Source organism: Piliocolobus tephrosceles, chromosome 5 (assembly GCF_002776525.5).
Source record: "Piliocolobus tephrosceles isolate RC106 chromosome 5, ASM277652v3, whole genome shotgun sequence".
NCBI lineage: Eukaryota > Metazoa > Chordata > Mammalia > Primates > Cercopithecidae > Piliocolobus > Piliocolobus tephrosceles.
Window position 1 is genome coordinate 145,787,053 of NC_045438.1, and position 20,777 is coordinate 145,807,829.

At 37.3% G+C, this 20,777-nt stretch overlaps 1 long non-coding RNA gene across 1 annotated transcript in view; it reads left to right on the forward strand.

Moving 5' to 3' along the window:
* The first annotated feature begins 211 nt into the window (after window positions 1-211).
* Window positions 212-20,777, forward strand: part of LOC111541042 — a 64,872-nt gene continuing 44,306 nt past the window's right edge. The window contains exon 1 of the long non-coding RNA XR_002731155.1: window positions 212-415. This is a non-coding gene — a long non-coding RNA (uncharacterized LOC111541042). The remainder of the gene's footprint in view (window positions 416-20,777) is intronic.

The window sequence follows — 20,777 nt, forward strand, 5'->3', positions numbered from 1 at the left end:
CCCTTCAGAGAATCAGGTTGCTGGTTGGCAGGCCTCCAGGAGCAGAAACACCTGCACAGTGGAGACGCACGATCCTCTGTGAAGGGTGCCAGCCATGGCCATTCCACATCACATGCTTAGCATCTGACTAAGGATGTCAGTTGTTTTCGAGGGCCAGTTGGTTACAGAAAATAACTACAGCTCTGTTGAGACCCTTTCTCTCTTTGCTTTTCTCTCTGATCTGACTAACCTCTTTCATTCTTTGCCCTATGTTATATGGCTTAGACCAAAGTCTGAGACATTTAACCAATTTATAAATATTAAATGCAGAAGGCATACTCTAACAGTTCCTGGAAACATCAAAGAAGCTGGAAGGGGAATGGAAACTGGATGGCACTTTGTGGAGGTCACTTTGCTGACAGTCAAGTATTCAAGGGTAGGGTTTCTCCCATGGTTTTAAACCATTGCCTTATACAGTAAGAGTCTCTTCTATAATTCTTCCAGCTCTTAGCACAAGCCTGGAAGAACGAATGAATGACAACTAACAAATGACTGACAAAGAACTTAATGCTAATTTATGTAAATGTGACTACATCTGGACATTTATTTTGCTTTTATAATTAACTTATTTGATAACTTTCAAAAAGTAGCTTATTCTTAATTACTCTCTCTTTATTTCTTCCTTTTGTCTTCATTCTTTTCTTCCTTCTTTCAGTTTTTCTTTTTGTCTTTCCTAAGAATCTGTCTTCTTATACTACATTAAATAGAAGGAAGGAGAGAAGAAGGAAATTCTTGGCCTGATAAAATTCTTTCCTTTTTCCTTCCTTCTTTTCTTTCTTCTCTTTAATGTAGTATAAGAAGGCAGATTCTTAGGTCATGAACCTGCTTCTGCCTTTAAGAAGAGAGTTCTTACTTTTTGAAGGCATATTGGGCCACTGGATCCTAACAGACATGCATTTTTTTAAAAAAAAACTGTGAATTTCCTTGCTAATGGCAATTTACTTTCTCTTCAATTTATTAAACTTCTAGAGAAAGAAGATAGCATCATGCTGATTATTTGCTCTGGATTTAAACTGAAATTATAGCCACCAGAGGTCAAGAATAAATAATTCTCAAGAAGTTTTAGAGAGTCTTCCAACTATAAACCTGCCTGAGATAAGGATCCAGGCAGAACGATACCCAGGAAGATTGCTAAACCCAGCACCCATTGTGAAGCATTAACTAGGTGGCAGTAGAGCTGGCCAATCAGCTATGCATTCTCACATCCTCTATCAAACTGACCTTAAGTATAAGACAGGAACATGGTACTAACTATATTGTGTGACAGACTGACTGAAACATATTTCTTTCTGGAAAATTCTCAATAGAGCAAGAAAAATTCATCAGATCTGAAAAATAGCTCAATTTACACACCCATTATATTATCTATGTAATTTCAGGTTATTCCTCTAGTTGCAGGTGCTTTCAAAATAAAGTTTAGAGTGCATTCAACCCAAAATGTTATCATTAAACTAATTAAGAATAAAACTTTTAGGCTTAATAAATAAACCTGTCAGCCCATGTAACAGTGAAATTATCCCACATTTTATGAAGAATACAATATTTAAAATTCAAAAGGATCATTTTTATAGTTTTTGGCTGATCTTTGGAAATTATGACAAATTCATGTGACCCACAAGTTGCATTATTATCCCTCTTGGACATATCTATTTCCATCCTCACTGCCACATAACATCTACATTTTCCTCCACTTCCCATCCAATCACTTATTGACTTTTATTGATCCTATTTATTACAACACCATGTTTAATATCATAACATCATAAAACATATGATGAATCAAAATGAGGGGAAAAAAATGCCCAAGCATCCTTTTCTTTTTTGAAACACTGGGTCTATTTTCCCTGTGAAAAAAAGAGGTTAGGAAGTTATGGTAGATCTTGCACCGAAACTCAATTCATCATGTTAGTTTCCCAAGAATAATTGGAAAAACTTACCAGCAACATTACCTTCAACTCATCATGTTAGTTTCCCAAGAATAATTGGAAAAACATACACAACATTACCTTCAACTATTTCCCACTTGGAGAGGGTATTAAAAGGTTAGTTGTATATGATAGGATGGCAAAGAAGTTTAGGTCATAAGGACTGAAACAACAGGAGAGTCATTGTTCCAAATCTCCTTGTCATCTCTTGGATCCAAAGTAAGATTTTATTTAACAGTTTTAAATATAAGATTAGTGCTAGGAGGTATTTTTTGAACTCAGCAGCTTCTACATCACATGAGTATTTTTCAAGACACACTGGTTCAAGGGATATTTCATTAGAAACACCAGTTACCAGAACAATCGTGAATATTAGCTATATATTATTATTTTGATGTTTTAACTTTAAACAGTAAGAGGCAAAACCTTTAATTTCTACGGCATTTTCTATTCTGAATAAAAATTGGTAAACTTGGCATCTGGAATACTAATCAGAATATTTGCTATCCATGAAAACAGCAAGTCAGCCATGGAAATGCCTGTCTTATTAACTGTGAAAACTGAAACACAGAAGGAAAATATAATCTGTTTTAAATATATTCTAGCATGCTGAGAAGTGGAATGTATTTGGAAGGTCATAACTGGCATACCTACTTGGTGTTTTCTAGAATATGTTTTAGAATAAACACAGTGCCAAAACGAGGCACCAAAAGAACCAATGACCTGATACTACTGTTTGGAGGGTCTGGAAGAGAGAGATGTAAACACAGTATTTTATATGTATTTCTAGGTGCTAAAGCAATATTTATTTTCCTAAAGAGATTTTCTCCAAAATACATGCAAAAGGGTTACAAATAAACCTCCTCACTTATATAAGTGTGTAAAATTTTCCACCCTTGAAGCCACAGCACATGTATTTCTAAAAAAGAAATATATATATATTAGGAAACCACTAACACATGTGCACACACTAGGAAAATTGGATTACTTTACTTGACTGAATGAATAGATGCATTTATTTACTTCTGAACCCTTATTTGAACATAAACTTGTAAGAACTGGTCACTTATATTTAGAATGAACAAACAAAAACCTACCGAAAAGGGAGTGGATAGGACCACTGGCCAGGTCAGGTCCTCGTGCAATTGTCTGCCTTAATTGGAGTAATTTATTTTGATTTGTCGTCTTAGAGACCTGAAATTGCATAGTGTATTCCTGCCCACTGACTGGCATAGGTATCTTTCTAGTGTGAGTTATTCTTCTTTTATTAGGATAGAAACCTTGGCGATAAAGAAATTTTAGCACAAGTTTTTATAAATATAAGAATTTGAGAAGGATGATGCAATCTTTTTGGTTTATACATCTGAGTTTTCATTGACATAGAAATCATCTAGCAAAGATGACCTCAGGTTTTAACTTTTATAATACTCTATAATACTCCGTTAACGTTAAGTACAAACTGCTACATACCTGTATGATCATTTAAGAGCTCCATTTTATCCATCATAATCATTGAAATAGCTTCAGAGCTTTATAATGACATAAACTTAAATTCCTCTGTGAAGGTCGGGAAACGTGTTGTATCTCTACTCGGAAATTTCTTTTTTCTTTTTTTGTGATCATTACTTGTCAGTCTCTTTTTCCCTCTTCGTCCCTTCATCACAGTTATTAACAGACACTCTGCAAATCCATCCCGCCATGCTGAATCCCTCCTGCCATGGACGAATACTTGTTCAAGTAATTCATGGAAAAGTAGATGCAAGTGGATGCAAGCATTTCCTTCCCAAAGTTGTGGTGTTTTTTGTTTTTGTTTTTTGTTTTTTATTTTTTTGAGACATAGTCTCGCTCTGTCACCCAGGCTGGAGTGCAGTGGCGCGATCTCGGCTCACTGCAAGCTCCGCCTCCCGGGTTTACGCCATTCCCCTACCTCAGCCTCCCGAGTAGCTGGGACTACAGACGCCCGCCACCACGCCCGGCTAAATTTTCTTGTATTTTTCGTGGAGACGGGGTTTCACCGTGTTAGCCAGGATGGTCTTGATCTCCTGACATCGTGATCCTCCCACCTCGGCCTCCCAAAGTGCTGGGATTACAGGCGTGAGCCACTGTGCCCGGCCCCAAAGTTGTGTTTTAGAGGAGCTGAGAGCTTCCCAGGTTAGGAGTAAAGCAATAATACTTTAATGATAGACACAACAAACACAAGTTAGGAGTAAAAAGTTTGCTAGAAAGGAGTTTTTAGAAAACTAAAGTCTAAAAATCATAGAGTAATTAAATCGAATTAGTATAGTCAGAGTTACATTATCAGAAGTAAGTCTGAGGCTGGGCTTAGTGGCGCACACCTGAAAATCCAGCACTTTGGGAGGCCAAGGTGGGAGGATCGCTTGAGCCCAGGATTCAAGGTGACAGTGAGTCCTAATCATGCCACTGCATTCCAGCCTGGGCAAGAAAGTGAGACTCTGGCTCAGAAAAAAAAAAAAGAAGGAAGTTTTAGTATATTTGGGGTGCTATAAGAGGGAATGGCTAGGTGGGCACTTAGAAACCAAAGCAACATTTGACAAGGTGTATGTTCAGAAAATCAGATAATAAGCTAACTCTAGAAATTGGACTTGTTGAGGTGACAAGGCTCGTGTGGTTAGACCCAACTGAATTCTAGGTTTCCTAATTCCAATCTAGAACTTCCTTTTAAGATTTGCTGTTTTATGACCTCAGTTTTCTATCATGTAGTAGATACCAATACATATTTGATTAAATGGATCATTTTCACTATTCATACACTTATTCTCCACATTGTTCCAGATATGAGGATTTCTCTACACGATGATTATCCTAAATCATGTATTAGAGGAGGCAAGCCTGTCTCAGTGATTAAAGAGAAATATGTATACATTAATAGTTTTTAAACAGAACACTTACCTCACTCCAAACTGAACTGTACACAAGACAGGAATATATAAAACATACAAAAATAGAGCTTCTATAGTTCAAAAATTAAATGTGCACAGGACATACACTCCCTTTTATTGGTACTTCCTACAGAACTGTTTTGGCCCTTCTATTTAAGAATCAAGGCCACTGAGGCTTAGGGGCAGCTCACCTAAATCCACATGGGAATTCCAAAGCAGGCATAGGAATTCATGCTCCCTCAGCTTGACCCAGTGTTTTTTCTGGTAATTTATACTGCTTGTATGCAACCCTCTGGATTTGGCGCTCTTGGTTTTTCTTTCTGTCTGCGTTCAGTTTTTTAGGTATTTTCAAGCTCTAACACTGATAAGCTACAACGGTGCACTTTCCCACTTAGTATTTTTAACAGTTTTTATTACTATCTCTAAAATCTAGATGATGCTATTACTAACAAACTTTAGGTCAAATATAGAATAAAATAAATATATTTAGCTAATTTGATCAAAAGTCCAAATGAACATGGCTTAATTAATTACAACAAACGATGGAGCCACAGTCAATTCTGAAAAGAGAAATCCCAGAAAAGCAATTTACTTATAATACTTTATACTTGGTTTCATTGTTTTATAAGATAGAACAGTGACAAAGTTATCTTTTTATAATTAACTAAAAGTTACAATAAGTTGGTGGTTTTCTAATGCAGGATCCACTGGGGAAAAAAAAAAGTCAGGAGGCTGAGGCAGGAGAATCACTTGAAGCCAATAGGCGGAGGTTGCAGGGAGCCAAGATTGTACCACTGCACTCCAACCTGGGCAACAGAGCAAGATTCTGTCAAAAAAATAAAAAAATAATTTAAAAAAGCACTCAGACATCTAAAGTGAATTTCAAAGAGAGAAAAGACAGAAAATTGCAGAATTGGAAAACACAGAAGTTTTAAAACTACAGTAGTAACTAAGACAACATAAAGATCTGGTCTTTTGTTGTTGTTGTTTAAAAAAACACTGTTTTTAATTTTTAAAACTAGCCTCCAAAACAGTTCATCTTCACATTTCCAAAATAAAGTTTTAACTAACATTCCTTCACCAAATGAATAAAAATGTAATACCCCAAATAATGTTCAAATTACTGGATCTATCTATCTATCTATCTATCTATCTATCTATATACACATACACATAGATATATATACATAGAGATATATATCCGTAGAGATACATGATAAATATGTAAAAATTATATATGTATATATGTATGTTTGTGATAAACTAGATTCTTAGGATAGCAATATAATAATGGTAATATAATTTCCAAAATAACAATACTTATAAAATAAGCTATAATATTAAGCACTTTTACTCAATCATTTAATTTCAAAACAATCCATGAAGGAGTATGATAGAGTATATATACTTTGTATGTATTTTAGTTTTTGACTGAAGACTATTGGTGCATATGAAGGTAAATAATATGAATTATTCATTGTGAAGACCTGCCCAAAAGCCTTTTAATGTTGCTGTTGTCACTTGTGTGTATGTATGCACGTGTGTGTTTAGGGAAAATTACAGAAAATCCAGAGACATGGAAGACCAGATTCTCCTAAAATCCCACTCCATTAACATCACCACTGTTATGATTTTATTATATTAAATTCCATCTCTTTCTGTATGCATAGAATTATTACAAATAAATAACTGTCTTAATTTGCTTTCATTTAACAGAATCCGGAGACTCAAAGAGAATGAGGACCTTGCTTGAGTGCTCACCATTCCTTGGTGGTCTCGCTGGTCCAGTTTCTATTTACATGCCACCCTTCCTCATTCATCCAGGGCCATGTGATTGCAAAGGTACAGGCCCAAGGTTGAGAGTCAGGCATAGAAACACACATGTTAACCTAGACAGCAAGAAAATATTCTGTCAGGATTAGATTTCCTCCCATCCATTAGATATGTCTTTAGTAAATACCAGAAAGAGATGGAACTCAGCTCCCACATGCTTGGAAATGGAGCGTATCTGTCTGTGCTTTTGCCCGATAGTGTGAGTGTAGCCAGGCACAACCTTGGGCCATTACCTCCAAAGAGAGCAATACGAAGCCTGCCTGCCCATCACGGAGGCAACATTTTTTAAAAGGCTACTGCTGTGTAAACTGGATATGAGAGCAGGAACATTTTGATTTTTGAAGAAAATAGCTCAGTAAACATTCCATCACATTTCACAGCAAATACGTTCCACCCACTGACAAAAAACCCCGGCCTACTCTCCTCTGGGTTATGTCTATCTTTTCAAACATCAGGTAAAAATAAAAGCAAACATAGCTCTCTTTTTTTCTTCCTTCTTTCTTTGAAATTGCCATATGGCAAAGGTTTCTCTTAATATCTCTTAATAAAACCCAGTAATATTTAACAGAAAAGCAGCTACTCCCACTGCAGGAAAAGGTAAAACTCAATCCACTAAATAATGTGTTCGAACCACCAGGAAAAAAAAATGAAGGTTATTACTAGAAAGTCAGGCAAGTCCCTTTGTATTCATTCCAACAGCTGCTTAACATGAATGGAGGCCAAGTAAGGAAAATTCAGGTAAATATTCCAGTTTAATACAATTACCCAGGGGTCAAAAAGACACTGTGGTTTTTGAGGGTGTGGTGTTACACTTATCCTTAAAAGGGAATTTTTAATATAAAAAGTGAAGCATTTTATTTACAGACCTTAACGTATTTCAGACACACAAAAAGTGTGACAACGTCATGCTTGTGTGACGCTGGAGAATTCGTGGATAAGTTATGACCTTTCCCCAGGTCCCAACTTTGGTTCCCAGAGAACCCATCAAAATCAGAGGCCTGGCCCCATTTGCTGACACTTTCACCCTTGCCTTTCTAAACCTGTGAGTCCACTTGCAGAACTGAAATTCTAAGTAGCTAAATGATATGTTTCCAAGTGCAGTGACAACGTCGATTGTACTGATCATCCATAGCTACTATTTACCCTTCCATACTCAAAAATCATCCTATTGGCCTATTTAGGAATTGGATTTTAAAGATACATGAAGTGATGTATAAATGTAACAACAGATCTCCTCCACCGCTGCCCCAATACATACAATTTTAGACAACCAAAGCAATCATTACCCGAAAAGGTCTTGTTTCTGGCAGAAAAAAAAATCAATTTAATTATACAAGATGTGCCTTACATTTTAATTGTTGTTAAGTATAGTGCCTCATTGACAGTGTCTCCCTGAATCTTAGTTTATGAGCTTTTACATTACTCGGATAACTTGTGGAGGAGAAAGAAAAAAGTTCATCATTTTCCTTAAAAGAACTGAAGAGGCATTGTGCCCAAGTCATTAGAACCCTTGACTGTGCTCATAATGATGAATGCATCATTTTTCTTGCATGAAACTTTGGTAACAAATTGCACAGCCAAGTCTTTTCCAGCACTGTTATTCTGTTTTAAAAAACGCTGACATTTTCTTAAACAGACATAATTTACAATTTTAAGGAGCACAACAGTGCCTTGGTGTTTGAGGGCCAGAAAGCAAACAACACTCCTTTCAGTTAGATGTTTTAAAGGGGAGTCTCGTGCTTAGTGAGTTCACTGCAGCTTAAGGCCAGAGAGACAGAGCAGAGGGAGAACAGGGCACCAGTGCAGCATGTGAAGGTCATGACTAACTGGTCACATTACATTAAGAGTCAGAGCAAGATGGAGGAGCTAGAGGAATGAGAGGGGTGAACAGGCCAGCCAAGCCATGCTCAGCACAATACACGGTGAGACACCACAGTGGTGCTAGTCCCTTGCCCAGATAGAAGTGATCGCAGATTTCTTTCTATCAGACCTATGAGGGAAGCAGCAGACTCGTGACTGCTTCTGTACTTAGAATTCCCTCCTCTCTAGCAGGCCCTTCTGTAAATTTCACACAAAGGGAGCCTTGCCAGTATCCGTGTGCCTGGATCAATATCTGCAGCAATGTTCGATTTCCAGTGGGGTCAGCTCAGCCCAAGTAGATAAATAGAAGTCTGTGTAGGATGCTGCAGGTCTGTTGTTTGGATGAGACTATAGAAGCAAAGGTTATGTGTAAAGAATAAAAATACCAAAGTTTTATTTCTATAACCACCTATGTGTTTCAGGGCCCTTGGTAAACTTTCTCTTCCTGTATTTCCTAATAATCCTTAATTAAATAGCAGCGTCTCGTGGCTGGGGAAAATTATTTTTGTGAGGGAATAAGCATAAGCTTGTGTGTGTGTGCATTTGTGTGTCCTTTTTATACACTGAAACTATATATGTATTATGTATAGAGGTAGATACAGATATGTGTCAATATATATTTATATGTATATACATACACATACCTCATACATCTCATTTTCCTATGATAACATTTTTGCCTTTTTCTTGATGTATGTGTGTTATCTAACCTAAGATATCTTCACCAACAGAAGTTCAGAATCCAGATGATGTTGCTACCATATGAAATGTGACCATTTGCCTGTTCTACAAACAGGATTTAACCTCCTACCTTGTTCTATGCATAACCCAAGACTCATTACACAGATTCCTTCCATGAAATCTCTCATAAATTTTGAAACCCATTAGACCCACAAACACAATTTCAAACCAGTATGATGAGTGCAACCAAAATGCAAATGAGGTGAACAAAGCATAGTGTAGAATGATGAAGGGAGTGATTCCCTTTATTCGACAAGAGTCAGTGAAGACTCCTCCTTGGGGAGAGGCATCTCTTCTGGGTTTGAAAAGATGGGGGAAAACAGTTTACCAGGCAAGCAACGGGAGGAAAATGACTCTAGGCAAAGGAATGGGCAACTGCAAAGGCACAGAGGACAACAAACTGTGGTGTGTGCCTTGTTCAGGTAGAAGATAATAGAGAAAGGCATCAAGGGGTGGAAAGCCAGGCTAATAAGGAGACTGAAAATAACCCGTCGCAATGTGCCCCGTGCTATCAGTTAAGCAGCTTGACTTTTATTCTAGAAAGCGTTACCCAAAGCGTCTCTGTGGAAACTAGTACTATAGATATTGAATAGGCAAAACTTGAAAAAGAAATTCCATGATTAAATACATTAAGAGAATTCTGGATTGAACTAGTTTATTCAGGCCATTACTGCTCCAAATGAATGCATTTGAAGCCTCCAGGAGGGGATTTCACTACCCAAGTTTTCTAAATCATATTTTGCCATTTATTAACTTGTTGAAGTTTCTCTCTGGTTCCCTGTCCCTTAGGAAACACTGATGTAAGTGCTGGATAGGCAGTGAAATATTTTAAACAGTGGAGCAAGAGAGGCCTTATCAGTCTCCTATTGTGACATTTTTGACATCATTTTCTAATGACAGTAAAGGGAATAATTAAGAGGCTATTAGTAATTAAGAATAAGGTCCTTATCTAAGGCAGAGGGAATGGAAGCAGAAAGGAAAGAATAATTTCAGAAAAAAATAGGTTGTAGAATCATCCTTTCCCAGATCACTGGATGATATATATTTTCTTAGTTATGACTTTTGGATGAAATGAGCTGCAACTTAGAAAACCATAATGTGTCCCTGATGTATCTCAAAGATCAGTGATAAAATCTACTTATTGTTAGTTTGTGCTTTGTCAACTTTGAAGAAATTGGATTTTTGACTGAGAAAGTCTATCCCATATTCTTTCTCCAAAAGCAAAGCAGGAAGTAGCTAGAAGGTAGATGAAAGTCAGTCCCAGCCATGGTGGAAAGACCAGTGAGCCTAGACTAGAGGAAATTCTGGAGCTGAGTCCACTGAGTTCACAGAATAAGTCAAGGTCACTCTACTCAAGTGGTTAGCTAAGAAATCTTCTACTGCAGATACAGAGTGATCAAAAATTACCAAATTCAGAGTGGGGTGTGTTAGGGGCTGGGGTGGGTGGTGGAGGGTTCAATGTAAAACCAGAAGTAACCAAGTTGTATACCAAAGAAGGCAAATGGGAGATCAGACCTTCTTCCTTGGGGCAAGAGAGGAAAGGCAGAAAAGGGATCGTATGTTTCCTGCACAACATCCTTGAGAAAGTATGAATCTTCTGTCAGTTCATATAAATTCCAAATATCTCCCTACATCTTTTAGGTTGGTAAGATTCCTCAAATTACCAAGAACAAGGGATGATCTTAGATTGTAAACTTGGAGGAGGCTGTGGGAATAGAGGTGGAAAAAGCAAAATCTACCAGTATACTTTTAGGAATGCCCATAAAATGAACCCAAGCAAATGATGCTTCTTTCTGTAAACACTGCACACCACATCAAGCTTTTTATTTCTATTTTAACCAAAAATATGGCATAAAACATTCAGAGATCTTAAAGGGAGCTTTCATAAATACATTGCAACTTGATGTGAACCGAGTGTCAGTCAGAAGCCCTGGTCTGGGAGGTACAAGGCCCACATCAAGTATTTTGCTATTTTCTTCTGGGATCTCTACACTCTGCCTGCTGCCTAGATGCATCTGTTTGATCTGAGGGCTGTGTGGACACATGAGAGGCATCTCGCTTTCTTTCTCTTCATCTACCTCTTGCCTGTTAAGATTAGGGGGAATCTGAATTTAAATGAGAATTTTAAAAGTGGCTGAAGTGGTCCGAGCTGGGGTTTTCCATGGGAATGTCAGTACTGAAGAAATTGGCTGGATCAAAGCCACAGTCTGTGTTCCACAGGAGCTTTTGAAAACTATTTATAATAAAACAAGAGGAGGAAAAATCCTCCTTGTGCCAGACTGCAGGCTGCTGCTGCTTAAACACACATCAAGGCAAAGCTGTAAAGCTTACAGTTAGCCCAGATACCAGGCCAAGAACTGCAGCCTCTCTTTGAATTTTTTTATCCACTTCTTCCCAAAGGAATGAGGTTGCCAACCAAAAAGTTGCACCTGATCCTCTCAGCTCTCTTTGAAGATGCTTGCTTGCCCAGTTAACGTTGCTATCGTCTACAGAAGTTGTACCGTGGGATGAGGAGAGGTGACTTAGGAATAGGTTTAAACTAGGAGAAAATGCTTCATAACTGAGTTCAGTCTTCCCCTATGAGGAGAGCGCCATAAGATGGAGGATGTGAGGGAGATATTTAACCAACACCTTCTGCTTCTGGCTATTTTGCCCCTTTGCTTTTATTCCTCAAGAGTTTGCAAAGGTTTTCTCCACCACCATAACCTAGACTGTCTTCTATTCATCTGGATATCAGAGAATCCAAGAAGGTTAGAGGAAATATTCCTTCTCAGTGCCTTCCAGATAAGACATAGACTACAAAACCCAGGACATTCTGTTCTGCTGCAGTGCAAGTGTTGGAAACTAAAATTAGTAATTAGTATGACAATGTCATGGGGAATGATGTTGGTGAAAGGCAGGAGTCAGGTGGGTTTATATTTGATTTTGATTCCTGGCCTCCTCACTCCGAGGCAAGGAGAGGTGCAAAATAGCAAGAGTAGAATTACCATCTTCAGGAGGAAACACAAAGCTTCCGTTCAGCTGTCTCTTCAATTATGTTGGAAGGAATGTAAGAGCCCAGGCCAGCACTGTAGGGCTCGGAACTCCAGGTATCTCATGTTGCTCACTCTTTTGCCCATCTTAAGGGAAGCCTTACTATTGCAGACCTCTCCACATCCACCAATGCTGCTCTAATTAAAGGATTGTGAATATTTTGACTGTATTCACTTTTGCTGATTTTAAATATCCACTGAGGCAGCTTTTAACAATGCTGAGCTGTCTGCCTGGGCCATCTAAATTAACTCTCCAGGTATGCGTCATCATAACATCATAATCATCTTTTTTGTTGTTTGTTTTTTAGTGCTTTCATTACAAGGGTTAATTGGAGTGGTCTCTTTCCCTAAACTGTATTATTTTTAATGTGCAATTTCTCAGGAAACACATTGCTTTGTGGGAGAAAATGTCTGTATTCTCATTCCATTTAATTTCTCATCACCACCTTTATATACGTTGCCATTGAAATTATCAATAGCCATAACTTTTGAATGAATGTTGTATGTCAGGTATTACTCTCAGCACAGTATATACATTATTTCATTTAATTCTTGTATATCCATCTCATGAAGCAACCAGAAATTTTAGGGGATGTTTTCAACATCACAGAGCTTTAGTAAATGGTATAGTCAGGATTCGGAGTAGGCCAGGATGCACTAGGCTATAAATTATCAATGGAAACAGTATCATCTTTAGATTTGGATAAAAATGAGACACAACAAAACAGACTTTAAACCTGGAAGATACTTGATGGCCACTCAAAATATGAAGCAGATCTCCAGCATCAGCCACCTTGGAGCCTGTTCAAATGCAGATTCTCAGGCCCTATGCAGGCTTAGTGAATCAGAAATTTATTATCTTGTTCAGTTTTCATTGTGGACCCTGGGAACATTTGAGAATACAAAATTATTTCAGAGAGTCGTGAATTCAAAGAAATGGCAGATATTTTCTGAGGAATAAATATGTCTTGAGAATTCTATTTTCGTAAAAGTATAAAGATACATTTGAGTCATTTCAATACATATTTATATGATAATAGTTCTGCACCCAAATAAATTTTTTTTTACTATTGCTCTATATATTTTCTTATGTAATGGATACTAGAAGTAGTCGTATACAGAGACTTGGGTGGTGTTTGTTTGTTTGTTTTTAAGACGGAGTCTTGCTTCTGTTGCCCAGGCTGGAGTGCAATAGCACAATTTCGGCTCGCTGCAACCTCCATCTCCTGGGTTCAAGCAATTCTCCTTCCTCAGCCTCCCGAGTAGCTGGGATTACAGATGGTTGCCACCACACTCAGTTAATTTTTGCATTTTTAGTAGAGATGGGGTATCACCATGTTGGCCAGGCTGGTTTCGAACTCCCCAAGTGCTGGGATTACAGGCGTGAGCTACTATGCCCATTTTTTTGTTTTTGCTTTTTTTTTTTTTTTTAATTAAAAGGGATATTCACAGTTTAGAATTTAGGAAAAACAGATGTATTTCAAACTCCTACCTGACGTTGGCACTTCCTTTTCAATATCCCTAACAAGGTGTCACTTAGTTTGTATTTGAGGATTGCTATTGAGAACCATATTTCTCATCAGGCAGCTGATTAATTTCATTAGAAGATCTATTTTTTTAAAGTTATTTTAATGTTGTGTTTAGCTATACCATAATGGAGTTCAGGATACACTATGCTAAAATGTGGCACCGTGACATCCTGAAAAATGGCAGAAGCAGATGGACTCTCTGACCTCCTATCCTTCTTCCCTGATCTGGGTCATAAAACCTAGGAAGGATTTTCTGCTCTTGCCCTGAAGGAGTTCATAAGACCTTTGTGTGAGAGATGTCTTCCCTATATCCCGAGCAAAGGACCATAGTCTGATATCTGATCTCTGAAGATGAATGGATGACACAGAAGAATCTGAATGCATGGGCCTCTCCAAGCTTCTCCCAATATGTTACTATTAAACCATACTCTTTACCCTATCATATCAATATATATAATATATATAAATTACTATTATTATAGGGATCTCAGCCATGAACCTAGGATGGGTAGAGCAAGTGATATTTTTTCTCTCCTACAACCTCATTGTAGTAATTTCAGTTTCTAGAGCTAAAGATAATTAGAAGCCCAATCCCGTATTATGTCTTCAAATACTCAAAGACATAATACATCCCTTTTGACCTAAACATTATAATTGGCTCCTTCAACTTCTAATCATTTTACATGATTTCCATATACTGAGAGTTTCCTTTGTTTTAGTTTTTGCCCCCTTAAAATACAGTACAAAAAAAGACCACTCAATCCTTAAAATGGGACTTTTGCCAGGAGAGCTACAGATGTTATCTTTCTTGTTTGAGGTGATACATGTCTATACTAGGTTACAATTTGAGATGTCCTCTTGAAACTTACAATTAACTAAATAGCCTAGAACTTTTAACTGTTATAATGCTGGATCCTCAATATCTTCCAACTGGTGTAGTTGATTTGATTCTTTTAAACCTAAGCATAAGATTTTACATTTGGCCCTGTATATTTCAACATGTTGATTTGGCTCTATTATTTCAAAACTGAAATATTTATTTCATTTTGTTCGTATTCCAATTTGTTAGCTTTCTCTAAACTTTTGTTCCCTGAAAAATGAAAATATAAATGAAATGAATTCCTATTAATGTGTTTTTGTTAACTCCTTCTTGTGACTATTAACACTAAAAATCGAGTAATCCATTCTAGAATTTGTCAGGAGTCAAGCAGACGATTACCAACCTGTAACCTCCTGATGATTGCATCCTTACCATGTAGACACCAGTCTTCTGGCACGTCACCCATTCATAACTGATATAGTTTGAATATGTGTCCCCACACAAATCTCATGTTGAATTGTAATCCCCAGTATTGGAGGTGGGGCCTGGTGGTAGGTAATTGGATCATAGGGGTGGATTTCTCATGAATGCTTAAGCATCATCCCCTTGATGCTGTCTTTGCCATAGTGAGTGACTTCTCATGAGATCTGGCTGTTTAAAACTGTGGCACCTTGTTCTCTCTCTCTCTCTCATTCCTGCTTTTGCCACATGAGAACCTGCTCCCCCTTTGCCTTCTGCCATGATTGGAAGCTTCCTGAAGCCTCCCCAGAAACAGATGTCACTATACTTCCTGCACAGCCTGCAGAACCATGAGCCGATTAAGCCTATTTTCTTCATAAATTATCCAGTCTCAGGTGTTTCTTTGTAGAAATGCAGTAACGGCCTAATACAATAACTACTCAGAGATTATGAGTAATGATGCTTGTGATAACATCTGGAAATTTTTTTGGTATCCTGGACTCCCTAATCTCAGTCTAAAGACAGGAACGCATTTAAAACAAACAGATGTTATTTAAGTATCTCTCTCTTTGGATCTCGTTGGATCCAATTTCCTCTTTACCATGTTTGTTATACTCATTTTTAATTTGAGGATCATTCTCTCGAAGAAAGAAGAAAAACCACCGCAAATTTCGCTTTCTCAGTGTCATTTCAAAATATTATATACAGTCTGCCTTCACCTACCTTCTCTTTGTTCTAAATATACAATACAAAGTGCTTTAGTTATCCTTAACATTTTGTGCATTCCTGGGCTTTCTCCCTCATGACATTATTCATGGTGCTCTGTGCCATATCTCCTGTCCCATTCTTGTTCATGGACTCCTTCTGTACATGTCATCCCATTCCCAAAGAACCTCTTCATTCAACTGGACTAAGATTACAATTCGGGGGGTTTTCTCTAAGCTTAAAATCAACAAAATAGCCCAGATCTCTTCACTTTCATTGTTGTAAAGATGGATTCTCAACATCCTCCCATAAGCATTTGAAGTCATTATATCCAGGATGAAATAATTTTCTTTTTCTCCGTCACTACTTATCCTCTTGTAACTCTTATCCTGGTTAATGCTATTTCGATCTAACTAGTTACCCCAGGCAGGAACCAGAAGGGATCCTTGACTCATTTTCCCATTGAGGTTCCATATCCAATCACTCAGCAAATCCTTCCATTGCTCTCAAATCCATCTCTCCCCATCCATCCTCACTGCCACTGACTCAGTTTAGGTCAGTACCACTCTTTTTTTCTTGGAGGATTGCAATCATCTCCTTGGTAAGGTGTCCAATTCCAGATAAGTTTCTCTATAAATTCCCCTCTACATTGTCAGTGTAATATAAACTTCCTAACACACATATTGCATATGATACCTATGCTGTTCAAAAACCATACATGGTTTCTTATCAAACACAATATAAAAACCAATGAACTATCAATCCTTGCTTCTGCTCAACTTTCCAACCTCTGGGCTCCTCATACTACTGTCCTGTACCCTGTAATTTTATCTTTTCCTTGAATCTCCATCCACCAGATATCTTTGCAGAAATTTTATCATTCTTCAAAATTTCAGTAAATTCTCTGGTTTCCTTTTAAATTGTTTATGAGTCAGCAAAGTTAAATTTGGCACTTCTTCCTTTACCAGTGGACCATGTAGATGTTTCTATTATTACTACTTATTAAACTGCATGACAGGTATTTGTTTGCATGTCCATTTCCTGAGATAGGCTATGAAATCATTGAAGGTAGGACATGGCTTGATCATATCTGAATCCACTCCTGATACACATATGCCAGGGGAGCAGGCAGAATAATGCACTTTCCCCTAATTCCAAAAATTTCCATATCGTAATCCCCAGAACAAGTGAATATGTTGTACCACATGGCACATGGGAATTGCAGATAGAATGAAGGTTGCTAATCACCTGATTTTTAAGAATAGGGAGATTATCTCAAATTATCTAGGGGAGACAATGTAATCACTATGTTCCTTAGAAGTGAAAGAGAGAGGCAGAAGAGAAGGTCAGAGTCCCTGAGAGGAATTCACCCGGCTCTTGCTGTCTTCGAAGACAGAGGAAGGGGCCACAAGCCCAGGAATACAGATGGATACTAGAAGCTGGAAAAGACAAGGGCATGAATTATCCTCTACGGCCTCTAGAAAGGACTGAAGCCCTGCCGACAACTTGAGTTTTGCCAGTGAGACCTGTGCTGAACTTCTGACCTCCAAAGTGATGTCTGAGACAAGAAATCTGTGTTATTTGAAGCTACTAAGTTTGTGGTAATGTGTTGCAGCAGCCGTGGGAAACTACAACATATATTTTAAGAGTAAGTTGGTAAATTGACTTCAGGTGGCTTTTTCACCTAATTTGGGTAATTTTCAGGTAAATATCTACTGATAAAGTATGTATTTAGTATAATGGGGCAAAAGCATTTTATAGGGAGCTAATGTCCTGTTAGCATATTGAATATACACACATAAATTATTTAGTTAAATAAGGAAAATCAGAATTTTTTAGACAGGTATATTTCATGTTTACTTTATGTGTTATTGTCCTTTTATGGACATTATGTCCTTTTATGAATGTTGTTGCTTTTGTTTTCATTCCCTTAGGATTTTTTTTTTAGAATTAAAGAGAAAATTATATTCTGTTGAGTACACTATAAGAAAAAATCCTCGATACTGAAGTGCATTTCTGGGAGAAATAGTTATTTGCATTTCCCAAGTATAATGAGAATTCTTGGCTCCTGTTACCCAGATTTTCAGTGTGGCTGACTTCTGAACCCCATCACCCCAGTCGGGCGCACTTACTTTCAGAGGAGTGTTAGGTGGGTACCACACTTCCAAAGTTTCTAGGGAGGAAAGTATTTGTTTTTTGCCTTGAGGCTAAGGACTTAATTTGTTACTTAGTTTTTCACTAACTTCATGGATCTAAGACCTAGGGTGGAGAACAGAAAAAGTGATTCTATTCAGTGAAATGGACAAACACACCAGAATAAGAAATAGTGTTAAAATGTTGGATGTACTCCCCAAAGCAAGCAATGCTATAATTATCATAATAGTCTACCTCTCTCATATTGCTGTGAAGTATAAAACACAGCAATGTACCTACCTTTAATTAGTGGTATTTAGTATTTTTTATGACCCCTGAACATGGTACTCAGATTACCATATATTAGCATATAATTTGCATATTATATACCTTAAGGTATTTGGTTTTATTGCTGTTACTTTTTGTGGCCCTATTTCAGTAATGACTCTAATGGAATACAAAGATATTTCTGATTCAATACACTTTACAATCTTGGGAGTTTTACAATGGAAAGTTCCGTTTAAATATAAAATTCTTCCAAAAAATGTCTGTGCATTCTGAATATGGTCAATGGGCATAGGTACTTATCTGGCAAATCTCTAATAGGTGCCCAAGTAAAAATATTTACCTTCATTCTCAGCTCAATAAAGATATATTTTATAACTAAATCCTGAGGTATAAATTGTTTCATGTTTGCTTAAAAGAAAGTTGCACACACAATTTAAGAAATCTTACCGGTCTATCAGCAGCTAAAGGTCCCAAGAAAGAAAAATAACAGCTGCAGCTAGAGAATTTGGAGAAAGGTCAGAGGTCAGTGTCTGCATCTGCATTCACTGGGAGACAGAGAGGAAAAATAAAGAGGCTCTCTTTGTGGCAAGTCAGCACTATTTTAGAAAGTGCAGATACTGACTTAATTATCAATGTTCCCTTTTGCTCTGGGGTGCTGCGGCAGGCTATAAATCAATACCTAAGGTCACATTGTTAAAAGCATGAAAAAACTCACTCTTTCTCGCACTTGGGAGCATTGTTTTCTGCTTCTTTCTCAGCGTTACTAGCGTTCAATATCAGATGGAAACAGAGGGCCGGAGTCATTACAGAGGGAATCAGAACTATGAAAGCTGATGTGTGAAGCAGGGCCCTCTGAGCTCCAGACAACTCTTTAACTGTATCCAATCTCCCGTCATTACTTGATTGTTTGTTGTTGATTAGTTTATTTGTAATCCTTACAACCAATTCTTAAGCCTAATTCCATAAATAAATGTTACCATGAATTCTGTGCTAATTTGAAACTAAAGCAAACCTTCTCTTTTTTTGTAATTCAAAAATAATTTCAATGTAATGTGTTTGGGACTGCTTATATATTTTTATTCATTTCTCTGTCCACATGCTATTAAATTTCCTACATCTGATTTTATAAAGGCAGGAAATGTAAAAATAGTTGCTAGTCCTTTTATTGGCAACTGCCTTTGTAAACCTAGAGAGACTATAATATCTGAATAAAGTAATATACAAAATGAGAAAATAGTCATTGCTAGGTAAAGCATTCTTAAAATAGCTTACCTTGATGATCTGAAGAGTCAGCAAGGATTTCTGATTTGTATGCATCAAAGGGAATTTATTTGAGATGCCACTGAGCTTTGGTTCACAGGGTACTTTGACAACATCTGCATGGGATAGCCACATCAGAATGTAGACCATTCCAATAATTGATGCTGGAATCTGATCCATCATGGATCAGACCAACCAGGCATCAGAGTAATTTAGTTGTTGAGACAAATGAAATAACTACATTGATTTTGCCAGTGGAGAAATGGACCACATAATAGATGGAACATCTTTAAGTATTGAAGCTTTAGGGCTTGGTCTACACATTTAGTGTATCTATAATAGTTTACTTTTCAATGTGTATTATATGCTTTTAAATAGATTTTGGAACTAAAAAAGGTGAAAATTATGCATATATAAAAATAATGTCAATAATTCCTGCAGAATATCCCTATTTTTCTGTGGTTTTCTTCACTTAAAAAAAAAAATTGATATTCTTTCGGAGCTCTTTAACTTGGTCCAACATTCTATGTTTCTTGTACCGTCTGGGCTGATACGTATGGAAGGTACTTTCTTCTAAAGATCTCCAATGTAAAGAGTTTTACAATATGTATAAATGTCACTTGATAATTATTTTACTGAATCACATAGTAACAAGCAGTAATATCCCTTAACAGTCATCTAGTTTTGTGAAGAAAAAGACAGAGGACATCATATTTTACTGCAAATGCTCAGCAGAAGAGAGTACTCCAATTTAGCAACTAATTTGTTTGGAGGGAAAATTTCTAATAATTAAGAGGCACTACTTCCTTAGGGTGGCAAGTGTTTATTTATCTAATTATCACTGTAAAGTGTTCCACCGATAATACAAAATCTGCTACCTTTCCCAGAGTCGACAAAAGGAGATTTAACTTAAAATGAAATAATAACATATAGTAGTAACCAATGTTTTCCCAGACTTCTTCGGGAAAATGTGGAGTTGAAAGAAGAAATTCATTTGCTATTCTCCAATGGAAATGGGAAATAGAAAATGCTGTTCGTTCTGTTGCCACAATGAGTTCTCCAGAATGAACACACATATTATTATAACCGCCCCAACTATAAAACACAAGTCATAATTGAAGGTAGTGTCTATCCTAAATACTGAGGGCAATCTGCCCTGGCATCTAGCTCCCCATTCTGCCTTTAGGGAACCATTGAGCATATGCACATTCCATCAGCCAGAGTCTGCCAGCATCTAATGCCTCTCTAGGGCT